The 12,447-nt window shown below is 41.5% G+C and overlaps 1 long non-coding RNA gene across 1 annotated transcript; it reads left to right on the plus strand.

Moving 5' to 3' along the window:
- The first annotated feature begins 493 nt into the window (after positions 1-493).
- LOC115654390 lies at positions 494-12,119 on the plus strand. The gene is made up of 3 exons (XR_004001190.1): positions 494-505; positions 4,147-4,152; positions 12,028-12,119. It is a non-coding gene; the product is annotated as an uncharacterized LOC115654390 (long non-coding RNA).
- The last annotated feature ends 328 nt before the right edge of the window (positions 12,120-12,447 follow it).

Below are 12,447 nucleotides of genomic sequence, written 5' to 3' on the forward strand. Positions count from 1 at the left end.
TCCTCCACCTGGTGAGCCTCCTTGAGAATGCTCCAGACAGCTTATGAGTAATGGCTGCTATGACTCAGCAAGGTATGAAAGGGCATATGGTCAGACCACATGACACTGAACACCACAGATTATCCAACAAGTTCTTGGAATGTATTAGAGACAATTTTTTATTTCAGAAGGTGGAGAAAGCTACAGGGAGGAGTCTGTTCTAGATTTGATTTTGACAAGTAGGGAGCAACTGGTTGAGAATTTGAAAGTGGAAGGCAACTTGGGTGAAAGTGATCATGAAATGGTAGAGTTCACGATTCTAAGGAATGGTAGGAGGGAGAATAGCACAATAAAGACCATGGATTTCAAGGCTGCACACTTTAGCAAACTCAGGGAGTTGGTAGGTAAAATCCCATGGGAAGCAAGTCTAAGGGGAAAAACAATTGAAGACAGTTGGCAGTTTTTCCAAAGAGATATTATTAAGAGCACAAGAGCAAACTATTCCACTGTGTAGAAAAGATAGGAAGTATGGCTAGAAACCACCCTGGCTTAACCAGGAGATCTTCAATGATCTAAAACTCAAAAAACAGTCCTACAAAAAGTGGAAACTCTGTCAAATTACAAAGGATGAATATAAACAAATAACACAAGTATCTAGGGACAAAATTAGAAAAGCCAAGGCACAAAACGAGATCAAACTAGCTAGGGACATAAAAGGAAACAAGAAAACATTCTACAAATACATTAAAAGCAAGAGGAAGACCAAGGACAGAGTAGGCCCGTTACTCAGTTAGGGGGGAAAGGCAAAAACAGAAAATACAGAAATGGCAGAGGTGCTTAATGACTTCCTTGTTTTGGTTTTCACCAAGAAGATTTGTGGCGATTGGATGTTTAACATCATGAATGCCAGTGAAAATGAGGTAGGATCAGAGGCTAAAATAGGGCAAGAACACGTTAAAAATTACTTAGACAAGTTAGATGTCTTCAGATCACCAGTGCCTGATGAAATACATCCTAGAATACTCAGGAAGCTGACTGAGGAGATATCTGAGTCATTAATAATTATCTGTGAAAAGTGATAGAAGATAAGAGAGATTCCAGAAGAAGACTGGAAAAGGACAAATATAGTGCCCATCTATAAAAAGGGAAATAAGGACAACCTGGGGAATTACAGATGAGCCATCTTAACTTCTGTACCTGGAAAGATACTGGAGAAAATAATTAGGCAATTTGCAAACACCTAGAAAATAATAAGGTGATAAATAACAGTCAGCATGGATTTATCAAGAACAAATCATGTCAAACCAACCTGACAGCTTTCTTTAACAGGGTAAAAAGCCTTGTGGATAAGGGGGGGAAGTGGTAAATATGGTATATCTTGACTTTAGTAAGGCTTTTGATACTGTCTCGCATGACCTTCTCATAAACAAACTAGGGAAATACAACCTAGATCAGAGGTCTCAAACTCAAATGACCATGAGGGCCATATGAGGACCAGTACATAGGCCTAGGGGCTGCATTACTTACACCTCCCCTCTGTCGTCCTCGGCGCTGCCCCCACTCCACCCCTTCCATGAGGCCCCACCCCTGCCCCACCTCTTTCCACCCCACCCTGCCCCCATTCCAACCCCTTCCCTGAAATCCTCACCCCAACTCCACCCCCTCCCTGCCCTCAGGGGGTGCAGGAGGAGTGTGGGGTGTGGCAGGGGCTCAGGGCAGGGAGTTGGGGTGTGGGGTGCAGGAGGAGTGAGGGGTGAGGCAGTGCACATCAGGCCGGAGCTGGTAAACTCTGGGGGGGGCATGAGGAGCTCGTGGGCGCAGAAAATAACCCTGCGGGCTGCATGTTTGAGATCCCTGACCTAGATGGTGCAAAACTATTGGAAAATCATTCCCAGGGAGTAGTTATCAGTGGTTCACAGTCATGCTGAAAGGGCATAATGAGTGGAGTCCCACAGGGATCATTTCTGGGTCCAGTTCTGTTCAATATCTTCCTCAGTGATTTAGATAATGGCATAGAGAGCACATATATAAAATTTGCAGACAATTCCAAGCTGGGAGTGGTTGCAAGTGCTTTGGAGGACAGGATTAAAATTCAAAATTATCTGGACAAACTAGAGAAATGGTCCGAAATAAATAGGATGAAATTCAGTAAGGACAAATGCAAAATACTCCACTTAGGAAGGAGCAATCAGTTGCACGCATATAAAATGAGAAACGACTGCCTAGAAAGGAGTACTATGGAAAGGAATCTGCGGGTCATAGTGCTCACAAGCTAAATATGAGTCAACAGTGTAATGCTGTTGCAAAAAAAAAAAAGAGCAAACATCATTCTGGGATGTATTAACAGGAGTATTGTAAGCAAGACACGAGAAGTAATTCTTCTGCTCTACTCTGCACTAATAGGCCTCAACTGGAGTATTGTGTTGAGTTCTGGGCATTTCGGGAAAGATGTGGACAAACTGGAGAGTGTCCAGAGAAGAGCAACAAAAATGATTAAAGGTCTAGAAAACATGACCTGAGAGGGAAGATTGAAAAAATTGAGTTTGTTTATTCTGGAGCAGAGAAAACTGAGAGGGGACATGATAACAGTTTTCATGTACATAAAAAGGTTGTTACAAGGTGGAGGGAGAAAAATTGTTCTTCTTAACCTCTGAGGACAGGACAAGAAGCAATGGACTTAAATTGCAGCAAGGGTGGTTTAGGTTGGACATTAGGAAAAACTTCCTAAATGTCAGAGTGGTTAAGCACTGGAATAAATTGCCTAGGGAGTTTGTGGAATCTCCATCATTGGGGATTTTTAAGAGCAGGTTGGACAAATACCTGTCAGGAATGGTATAGATAATACTTAGTCCTGCCTTGAGTGCAGGGGACTGGACTAGATGTTTCTCGAGGTCCTTTCCAGTTCTATGATTTCAGTGTGATACTTGAGTCTGTTTTTCACTTGTTAGACTTGTCTGAAACCCAAGCCCTGTCGCAGGGGCTGAAGCCCTGCTTGGAACCCCTAATGCTGGCCCTGCACTTGCAACCCATCTAAACTTGTCCTTCCTGAGGGTTGCAACCCCTATGTTGAGAAACACTGATTTAGAACAGTTGAGTACCCCCAGACGACCTCCGAGTACCCCCACGTACACATATCCGTGGTTGAGAACCACTGGGTTTGACATCCACAGATTCAGTTAGCCATCTCAAAGCACATCTCAGAAATCCCTTAACTCAGCTACCCCAACACAGGGAGGGGTTGATGGAGGAGAGGGCAACAGTCTCACACAGCACTAAACCATTGCTGCAACTAGTGCTACCTGAGAAGAGCCTACTACTCATGCTGCCAGCAGCACTGAACACCATGGAAGGGGCATGTGAGTGCATTTGGGAGAGCGGCCTTGACCCTGCCCAACATTTGCCCCAGGGAACAAACAACAAACTGTGTGGAAGAGAACAAGATAAACCTGGTCTAAAGATTAGAAGTGTAAAAGTAACCCTAGGTGGTTGCTCTCTGCACAGTTCTGGGGGTTTGGGCTGTTTCCTGAGAGGTTAGGAGGGTCTAACACCCTCTCTCCTCCTCTCCAAATCCCACAAGTTCACCACAGCCATCAAATCCTCGCTTAGAGGACACTATTTACAAGGATTCCAGAAAGATGATTTCTGTGACCACTTCTGAAAATTTCTCTGCCAAAGAGGTGAGCTGACCTCTGTAAGAGCATATACATTTCCTCCCACAGTCCCTATGAAGCATAAGCTGGGTATTTTAATAATTGAAATCTAGAGATCACTGGCAATTTTATCATGTACAACAGCTGTGAATTTTAAGAGAGGGCTCCAAAAGCAATGGGCTTCACTAATACTGACGTGTTAGTGTATCATCTCATCTCTTTTGAATTAACTGTCTCGTAATGTACAAGTTACACCATTTTAAATTTCCTCCTGGCATCTAATAACTGCATAATAAAATGTTTATAAAAATAGAAAATTCCAGAATAATCTCCTGGGATTTCATTTACTTCTGGGCAGCATGACAAATCCAAAATAGCTATGGTTGAATTTCTAATTTAATGGAACATAAAGCAGCCATTTCTAGTACCCCAGGTACACAGTCTAATTATTTGTGGGTGTTCATATTAAATTGATACAGGGAAAATAAATGCAAAAGTATTTGAAACAAATGATGAGACCAAAGTAATCCTTTAATTAAATAATATTAATCACTCTGACAGGTAAAACCTGTAAAAAACATTTAAAAAAACCTTATGGCTAGATCATTCTTTCACTAGGAAAAACCTATACACAGAAGACTGGAAACTCTGAATTCCCACTAACAGATTTTCCTCCAAAGAAAGGCAGGATTCAGTCTTTGCCTCCACTTGTTGACTGCCTAGATCCACAGGATTCTCTAGATATCCCTGAAGGCTCTCTCTCTTTACACTGCATCCTGCCCCAATCCCACTTTGGCCTCCATGATAATGTGGCTTCTGAAGAGCCATGTCTTACTTGCTACCCATCTTCTAAATCCTCTATCACGTCTAAAAGATGGGAACGTGTTTCTGTGCAGCATTTATTTATTTTAAAACAGAAAAACTCTGTGGACTTATAAGGAATTATGCCACATGCATCAACTCTACCTCCTCTGCTCCACCCACTAGCTCTCAACCAAAGTCCAGAGAACTCTCATATAGAGGCTCCCATGGAATTTAGGGGGAGAGTGGGTGAAGGAATGAGTCTCTGTCACTAGAATTCTCTCATCTTTCATTCCTTCTAGTAGAGATGAGCTAGTTCAGAAGAGAGGGGACGTACTCCTTACTTATTGCCTTTTATAAATTACTACCTATTTTTTTTCCTGAAGCTCTAAACTGAGTTTTGAAAGTTGTTCTCTATTGACAAATGTATACAAAGTCAGGGTATCTAACAATTCCATTCACACATTTGGGCATCATTTTGTAAACTTGCCAAATATACTGTTACCATAGTGATGCAATAAAAAAGCCCCTATCTTGAAGTCTTAACACAGGGAAGGCTCTTATTGAAGGCAACGGGATAATATCTTTATTAGACTCACAGTAATGCCCCAATAATACAGATACTTATGCATGTGACTAACTTTACACATACGAATAGTCCATTGACCCCAGTGACCACATGCATAAGTGTTTGAAGGTTCAGAACAGAGGCCCAAAATAAGCTCTACTAAGAAAGCAGAGTCTCCAAAGTAACAGAGCAGTGCTAGCTAGGCATTAAATGATCAAACAGCAGTGAACAAAGTGAAATGCTGTTCTATAATAGTACAGTGGAAAGGAACTATATCTTTTATGCTGTTCATCTGAAGTATATTAGTTGAACAAACTAATAACAAACAAAATAGGGGAATACACCATAGATGGATCCACTATAAGGTGGGTGCATAACTGGTTGGAAAACCATTCCCAGAGAGTAATCATCAGTGGTTCATAGTCAAGCTGGAAGGGTGTATCGAGTGGGGGGGGTCACACAAGGATCAGTTTTAGTTCCAGTTCTGTTCATTATCTTCATCAGGGATTTAGATAATGGCACAGACAGTACACTTGTAAAGTTTGCAGATGATACCAAGCTGGGAGGGGCTGCAAATGCTTTGGAAGAGAGGATTAAAATTCAAAATGATCTGGACAAACTGGAGAAATGGTCTGAAGTAAATAGGATGAAATTCAATAAGGACAAATGCAAAGTACTCCACTTAGGAAGGAACTGTCAGTTGCACACATACAAAATGGGAAATGACTACCTAGGAAGGAGTGCTACGGAAAGGAATCTGGGGGTCTTAATGAATCACAAGCTAAATATGAGTCAAAAGTGTAACACTGTTGCAAAAAGAAGCAAACATTCTGGGCTGTATTAGCATGAGTGTGCGAGCAAAACACAAGGAGTAATTCTTCCACTCTACTCCATGCTGATTAGGCCTCAGCTGGAGTATTGTGTCCAGTTCTGGGTGCCACATTTCAGGAAAGATGTGGACAAACTGGAGAAAGTCCAGAAAAGAGCAACAAAAATTATTAAGGGTCTAGAAAGCATGACCTTTGTGGGAACATTGTAAAACTTGGGTTGGTTTAGTCTGGAGAAGAGAAGACTGAGAGGGGATGTAGAAGTTTTCAAGTACATAAAATGTTGCAATAGAGAGGAGGAAGAAAATTTTTTCTGGTTAACCTCTGAGGATAGGAGAGAAGCAATAGGCTTAAATTGCAGCAAGAGCAGTTTAGGATGGACATTAGGAAAATCTTCCTAACTGTAAGGGTAGTTAATTTCCTAGGGAGTTTGTGGAATCTTCATCGCTGGAGATTTTTAAGAACAGATTACACAAAACATCTGTCAGGGATGGTCTAGGTTATACTTTAGGCTTGTTTTCACTAGGAGAGTAAGTCAACCTAAGTTACACTACGCCAGCTACGTGAATAACGTAGCTGGAGTCGACGTAGCTTAGGTCAATTTACCCCGGTGTCTTCATGGTGCTGAGTCTCTAGTAATCCCAGTCAAAATAAGTTTCTATGTACTTGATGCAGACAAACTACAATTTTTGTATACATGCATGCATTACTTAAGTCAATTTGAGCTCATAAAACCTTACTATGGATTGAGTTAAAACTTCAAACTGATGCGTGAACACACTTCATTTAAAATAGTTGTGAGAGAGAGTTATCAATGTGGTTGCGGGGGGGGGGTGGCACTGGGTATTGTGGGCAGCTGTAATGTGCACACCCATGTGTGTTAGAGAGAACACAGAAAAACTGAGAACAGACCATAATGGCAGTGAAGCGGGGGAGTTTTGAGAGGACACAAACACCAAGAAAACCCAGCACTAGCCTGTGAGCACAACACAACCCGACCCTGGAAAAAGCTAGAGTGCATTTGGGTCTGGTGTTGGCTAAAGAGGCGTGGGGCTCTAAGCTAAGACACTGATTCTTTTGTGCTTGGTTACTCCTGCCTTTGGAGGAGCAGGACATTATACATTCCTTAGGACTGATGGAGTCTGGTATTGATACAATTTCCACTTTCAGCTGGAACATACCCAGGGCTCCAAACTTTGATTAGTCGCTCAGGGTCAAAATTGGGCAACAATGCCCATTTACTGTTTTTTTTTTTAAATGAGGCAAAACAAAAACCAACCATCCTTGAGACTAGGGGGCTGAGGGCCAGAGAATGCAGTGCAACTCAGTAGGTTTGGAGGTCTGATATTGGGGTGCAATGAGATTCAGTGGGGTTGGAGGCCTTTCTGGGGGCTTAGCAAGTTACTGGGTCTGCAACCCATGCCATGAGGGTTGTTATTGTCCTCCCATCCCTGTTTCTCCCTGCTCCTGTCTCTCCCTACTGCTCCATCTTGTGAACCTGTTTCTCAAAGTGCTTGCTGGTGAGCAGGAGAAGGGTGCATGTGCCCAGTGGCTCCTCCCATCCCCTTCACAACTTTTAGGTGATGGCTGGACCAGGGCCCCACCAAACCTGCTGCAGCTGTTGCTCCCCAGGATCAACTCTGTTCCACACCAGGGAGCAGCCCCTCTCCCCCAGCATAGGCACTGCCAACTCATTGGCCCCTGCATCACACATAGGGGAGGGGGTTTGCTGTCATACAACCCAACTCTGTTTGTGGCCTCACCCTCGGTGGGAATACACCCTGCTCACAACCTCAGGTGTCTACTGACCTGATGAGCTCCCAGCTCGCAAACAACCAATGACAATGCAGCAAACAGAGCCAAGTGGTGCAGCAGTAGAGCCCTTCTCCTGTACATGTGATGGCTGGGTGGCAGTGTCCAGGTCTGGGAGCAGTGCAATGGAGCTGGGGGAGTAGCATGAGACAGCACCTTAGGTGAAAGATCTGAGCCCATCACTGATCCCACTTGAACTTTGCTTAAACTCACAGACCCATGGGAAAAAAAGTACTGACCAGCCCGTGAGAGAGTTCTGTCTCCTGCACAGAGGAGTTTCACCCTTTTTGTAGAGAGTTCTGTTGTCTCAGAGGAACATTGTTGGCAATTAACTGATCTTTTAGATACCCTGGACCCAGGCCTTGGAAAACTTTGAAGATAAGGACTGAGGAACTTGTCCTTGATTAGATATTCTATAGGAAGCCACTGTAGGCAGTGGAGGACACACTCATACAAGTGTGATACATTTATAGTAGCCACTGTTGCTGAGGAGGTATGCTGTAGCATTCAGTACTTGCTGGAGTTTCCTAAATGCTGAAGGTTAATAGCAAAGAAGACTTCAGGGCATACTGTTGGAATTGTTATTTATGCAGGGTATTACAAAGACACTATCAGAGGGGTAGCTGTGTTAGTCTGTATCTGTAAAAACAGCAAAGAGTCCTGTGGCACCTTATAGACTAACAGACGTTTTGGAGCATGAGCTTTCATGGGTGAATACCTGCATCTGACGAAGTGGGTATTCACCCACGAAAGCTCATGCTCCAAAACGTCTGTTAGTCTATAAGGTGCCACAGGACTCTTTGCTGCTTTTACAAAGACACTAATTTAACCATAAATTCCTTTGTTAAATCCAAAGGCCAAATGGTATATGCACAACTGCTCTAAACATGTCTAATACCTAAATAACAAGGTATTTATGGCATCTAAACAGTAACAACATTTATAAGTATTTGAACATGATACTTACAAAAGGGCTAAACTCAGGGGTGCTCAGATCCATATTGGTTAGCTCCAGTTTGGTCAGTCAAATATTAGCAATGAACCCTTTAAGAGTTTACTTTTTGATACCCTTTAACAAAGAGGTGACATAAGTACCCATATCAGACCTCAGCTAAGGCCAGATGAACGAGTTTCTCATCTGGCCAATTTACTGAGCTGGGACCCAATTAAGCATGTTTCATTTCTATTACTTCAGCCCAATCTTTAAATAAGATAACACTGGTATTTTGAGGTTTAATAACAACAACTCTTCTTTCTCATTATTTCATTCTTTCTGGTTCCACATTTGGGCCGACTGTTCATGCTAATATCCCAAGTTAATTTAAAACCACATTTCACCCAACTCTAATATAAGCCTATATTCTTGCATGTACCAAGAAAAAGCAGTGTTTGGGGATATGGCCACATAATTCCCATTCATGTAAACAGGAGTAAAAAACAACAACAATTTTTCCATGCAGTGCTTAAAATGTGTATCTTTTAATCTTTTGCTCTATGAAAAAGAGATGCCTGTTACTGCAGTTTGGCTGAAATGTGCTTCTTGCTTACTAGAACTCAGTTCTTGAGAGAGAAGCTACACCCCATTTACCAAACAAACCAGCCTCAAAATGTTTAACATAAGAAGCACTTTGTACTCTGGTTTCAGAGTGGTAGCTGTGTTAGTCTGTACCAGCAAAAACAATGACAAGTCCTTGTGGCACCTTTGAGACTAACAAATTTATTTGGGCATAAGCTTTCATGGGCTAAAACCAACTTCATCAGATGCATGGAGTGGAACATACAATAGGCAGGTATAAATACACAGCACATGAAAAAATGGGAGTTGCCTTACCAAGTGTGGAGGGGGGTGGGGTGGGTCAGTGCTAATGAGCCAATTCAATTAAGGTGGAAGTGGGCTAGTTGCAACAGTTGACAAGAAGGTTTGAATACCTGGGGGGGGAAAAATCACTTTTATAGTGCTAATGAGGCCAATGTAATCAAGGTGGCCCATTTCAAACAGTTGACAAGAAGCTGTGAGTATCCACAGGGGGAAGTTAGTTTTTGTAGTGACCCATCCACTCCCAGTCTTTATTCAGGCCTAATTTGATGGTGTCCAGTTTGCAAATTAATTCCAGTTCTTCAGTTTGTCATTGGAGTCTGTTTTTGAAGTTTTTTTGTTGAAGAATTGCCACTTTTAAGTCTGTTATTGAATGTCCAGAGAAATTGAAGTGTTCTCCTTCTAGTTTCTGAAAGTCATAATTCTTGATATCTGATTTGTGTCCATTTATTCTTTTGCATAGAAACTGTCTGGTTTGACTAAAGTACATTTAGGGGTATTGCTGACACGTGATGTTAGCTCTGAGATAGTGAGATTCTTGGAGCAGAGACTGTTTTGGAATCTCTGAGTGTTCAGAAAGCACCTTGCACCATAATCAGTGATACTGTGAATATTAATCATAATAGCATGTGAAGAGGGATAGAATTATTTATCTTATAATTCTCCTTTTCTGGGGATATAATCTGTGCAGAATTTTCACTTGAGTCTTGTACCTGCAGCCAGGGCTGGCTCCAGGGTTTTGCTGCCCCAAGCACAAAAAAAAAAAAAAAAAAAAAAAGCCGTGACTGTGATCGGTTATACTGCTGCCGCTTCAGAGGGAGTGAGGGACCCGCTGCTGCATTGCTGCCGAAGAGCCGGACGTGCTGCCCCTCTCCGTTGGCCGCCCCAAGCACCTGCTTGCTGGGCTGGTGGCTGGAGTCGGCCCTGCCAGCAGGAAGAGTCATAGGCCAGTTGCCCCGAGTACGTACTCAGGGGTTCAGGCAGGTTTGTACCTGAGATGGCTAGCCTGTGCCCCCATCACTATCTGTACTACTGCGGCTACATTACTATTTTTAGTGCACTAGCTTAACTAGTGTATGTATGGCTACACAAACTGGGAATCGCACCTGTGCCTGTAATGTAGACATAGCCTAAAGAAAAATTCAGGTTTTAGTACTACTGACTAAAGCATACGGATCTCCAGTGCTTGAACACCAGAAGTGGACACAAACATCACATCTCAAAATAACTTCCCTTTTTTTCCCCAAGAAAGACTTCTAAGCATGTACACGAATGTAGGTAGCTTTCCCTTCCCCCTTCTTTCATAAGACTACCATATGGCAGTTTCCTAAAGTAGAGAAGTCTATCTACCATTTAGCTTGTGGTCTGGAGTACAGTCTTTGGGTAAAAGTGTATTCTTTATCTGAAACATTCTATTGTAGTTTTGAATATAAAAGGCTGAAGTAGAGTAACTATACTGAGTTCTTGTTTTAATAAGCTTGTTTTATTAAGCTTCTTTTTGAACTATTTTTTAAATCACTTATTCTTTGACAATGAGCAGTTTGCATTGTTTGATATGTAGAGAGGCTTTTTGCTTTTCAAAATGGAACTCTTGTTCTTAATTTGATTCTAGATTGTAAAACTTGTCAAAATGTTTCTCTCATAATGACAGATAAACTCCTCTCACAAGCCATTTCCTCTCACAAATGTGATTTTATGTTCCAGTGGGAGCCTTTGTGTAGTGTCTACAAGAGTTAATTATTCCAGTGACACATTGTATGACTTCTAGTGAACAGTTCTAAATTAAATATATTAATGTGTGTGTACAGGCTCTTATCTGAAAGAGACCACCTGAATCCAGATCAGAGAGAAAAAACTTATTAACTCTATTTCTGATATTTTTAAAAGAAAAAATAAGCTGAATTGCTGTGAAACTAATTTTGATGCTACATTCTGTTCTCTTTTTTCTGATCTGTGAGTTCTAGGTTATGAAATATTTAGACATTATCTTTGGATGAAAAGTGTCTGAATTATCCGATTACTAAAATTATGCTCACTAATTTATTCAAGCACTGTAGCAGCTAGGAAAACTATTATATCAATAGAAAGCAGTTTTTCTTTTAACAGAAAGTATAGTATTCTGCATATGTCATTATTGCAAAGGTGTTGCTGTGGAGTCCAAGTTGTATTTATTGTAGATACGGAGGGACATTTGTTATTATTTTCATTCTGCAGTATACAAGTACTCCTAAATGGAGATGAAGGGAATTAGTTTTTCCATTGACGCAAGACGGAACTGAAATCTATGCTGTATCCTAATTGTGTCCTGTGCTGTGTCCGGGCAAACTGGTTGAAACTATAGTAAAGATCAGAATTATCAGACATGATTTGGGAAGAGTCAACATGTTTTTTGTAAAGGGAAATCATGCTTCACCGACCTACTAGAATTCTTTGAGAGGGTCAACAAGCATATGGACAAGGGTGATCCAACAGATATAATGTCCTTAGACATGGTCCCTCAAAGGCTCTTAAGCAAAGTAAGCGGTCATGCGATAAAAGGGAAGGTCTTCTCATGGATTGGTAACTGGTTAAAAGGGTAGGAATAAATGGTCAGTTTTCAGAATGGAGAGAGGTAAATATTGGTGCCTCCCAGGAGTCTGTACTCGGCTCAGTCCTATAAAATATTCATAAATGTAGAAAAAGTGGTACACAGTGAGATGGCAAAATTTGCAGATGATACAAAACTACTGAAGATAGTTAAGTACAATGCAGACTGTGAAGAGTTACAAAGGGATTGCAAAACTGGGTGACTGGCCTACAAAATGGCAGCTGAAATTAAATGCTCATAAATTTAAATATATGTAAATAGTAAATATACATTATGTTTTCCAATCCCAACTATACATATAAAATGATGGGCTCTAAATTAGTTGTTACCACTCAGAAAAAAAGAGATCTTGGAGTATTGTGGATAGTTCTCTGGAAACTTCCACTCACTGTGCAGTGGCTTTCAAA

The sequence above is a fragment of the Gopherus evgoodei genome, chromosome 7 (assembly GCF_007399415.2).
Source record: "Gopherus evgoodei ecotype Sinaloan lineage chromosome 7, rGopEvg1_v1.p, whole genome shotgun sequence".
Lineage (NCBI taxonomy): Eukaryota > Metazoa > Chordata > Testudines > Testudinidae > Gopherus > Gopherus evgoodei.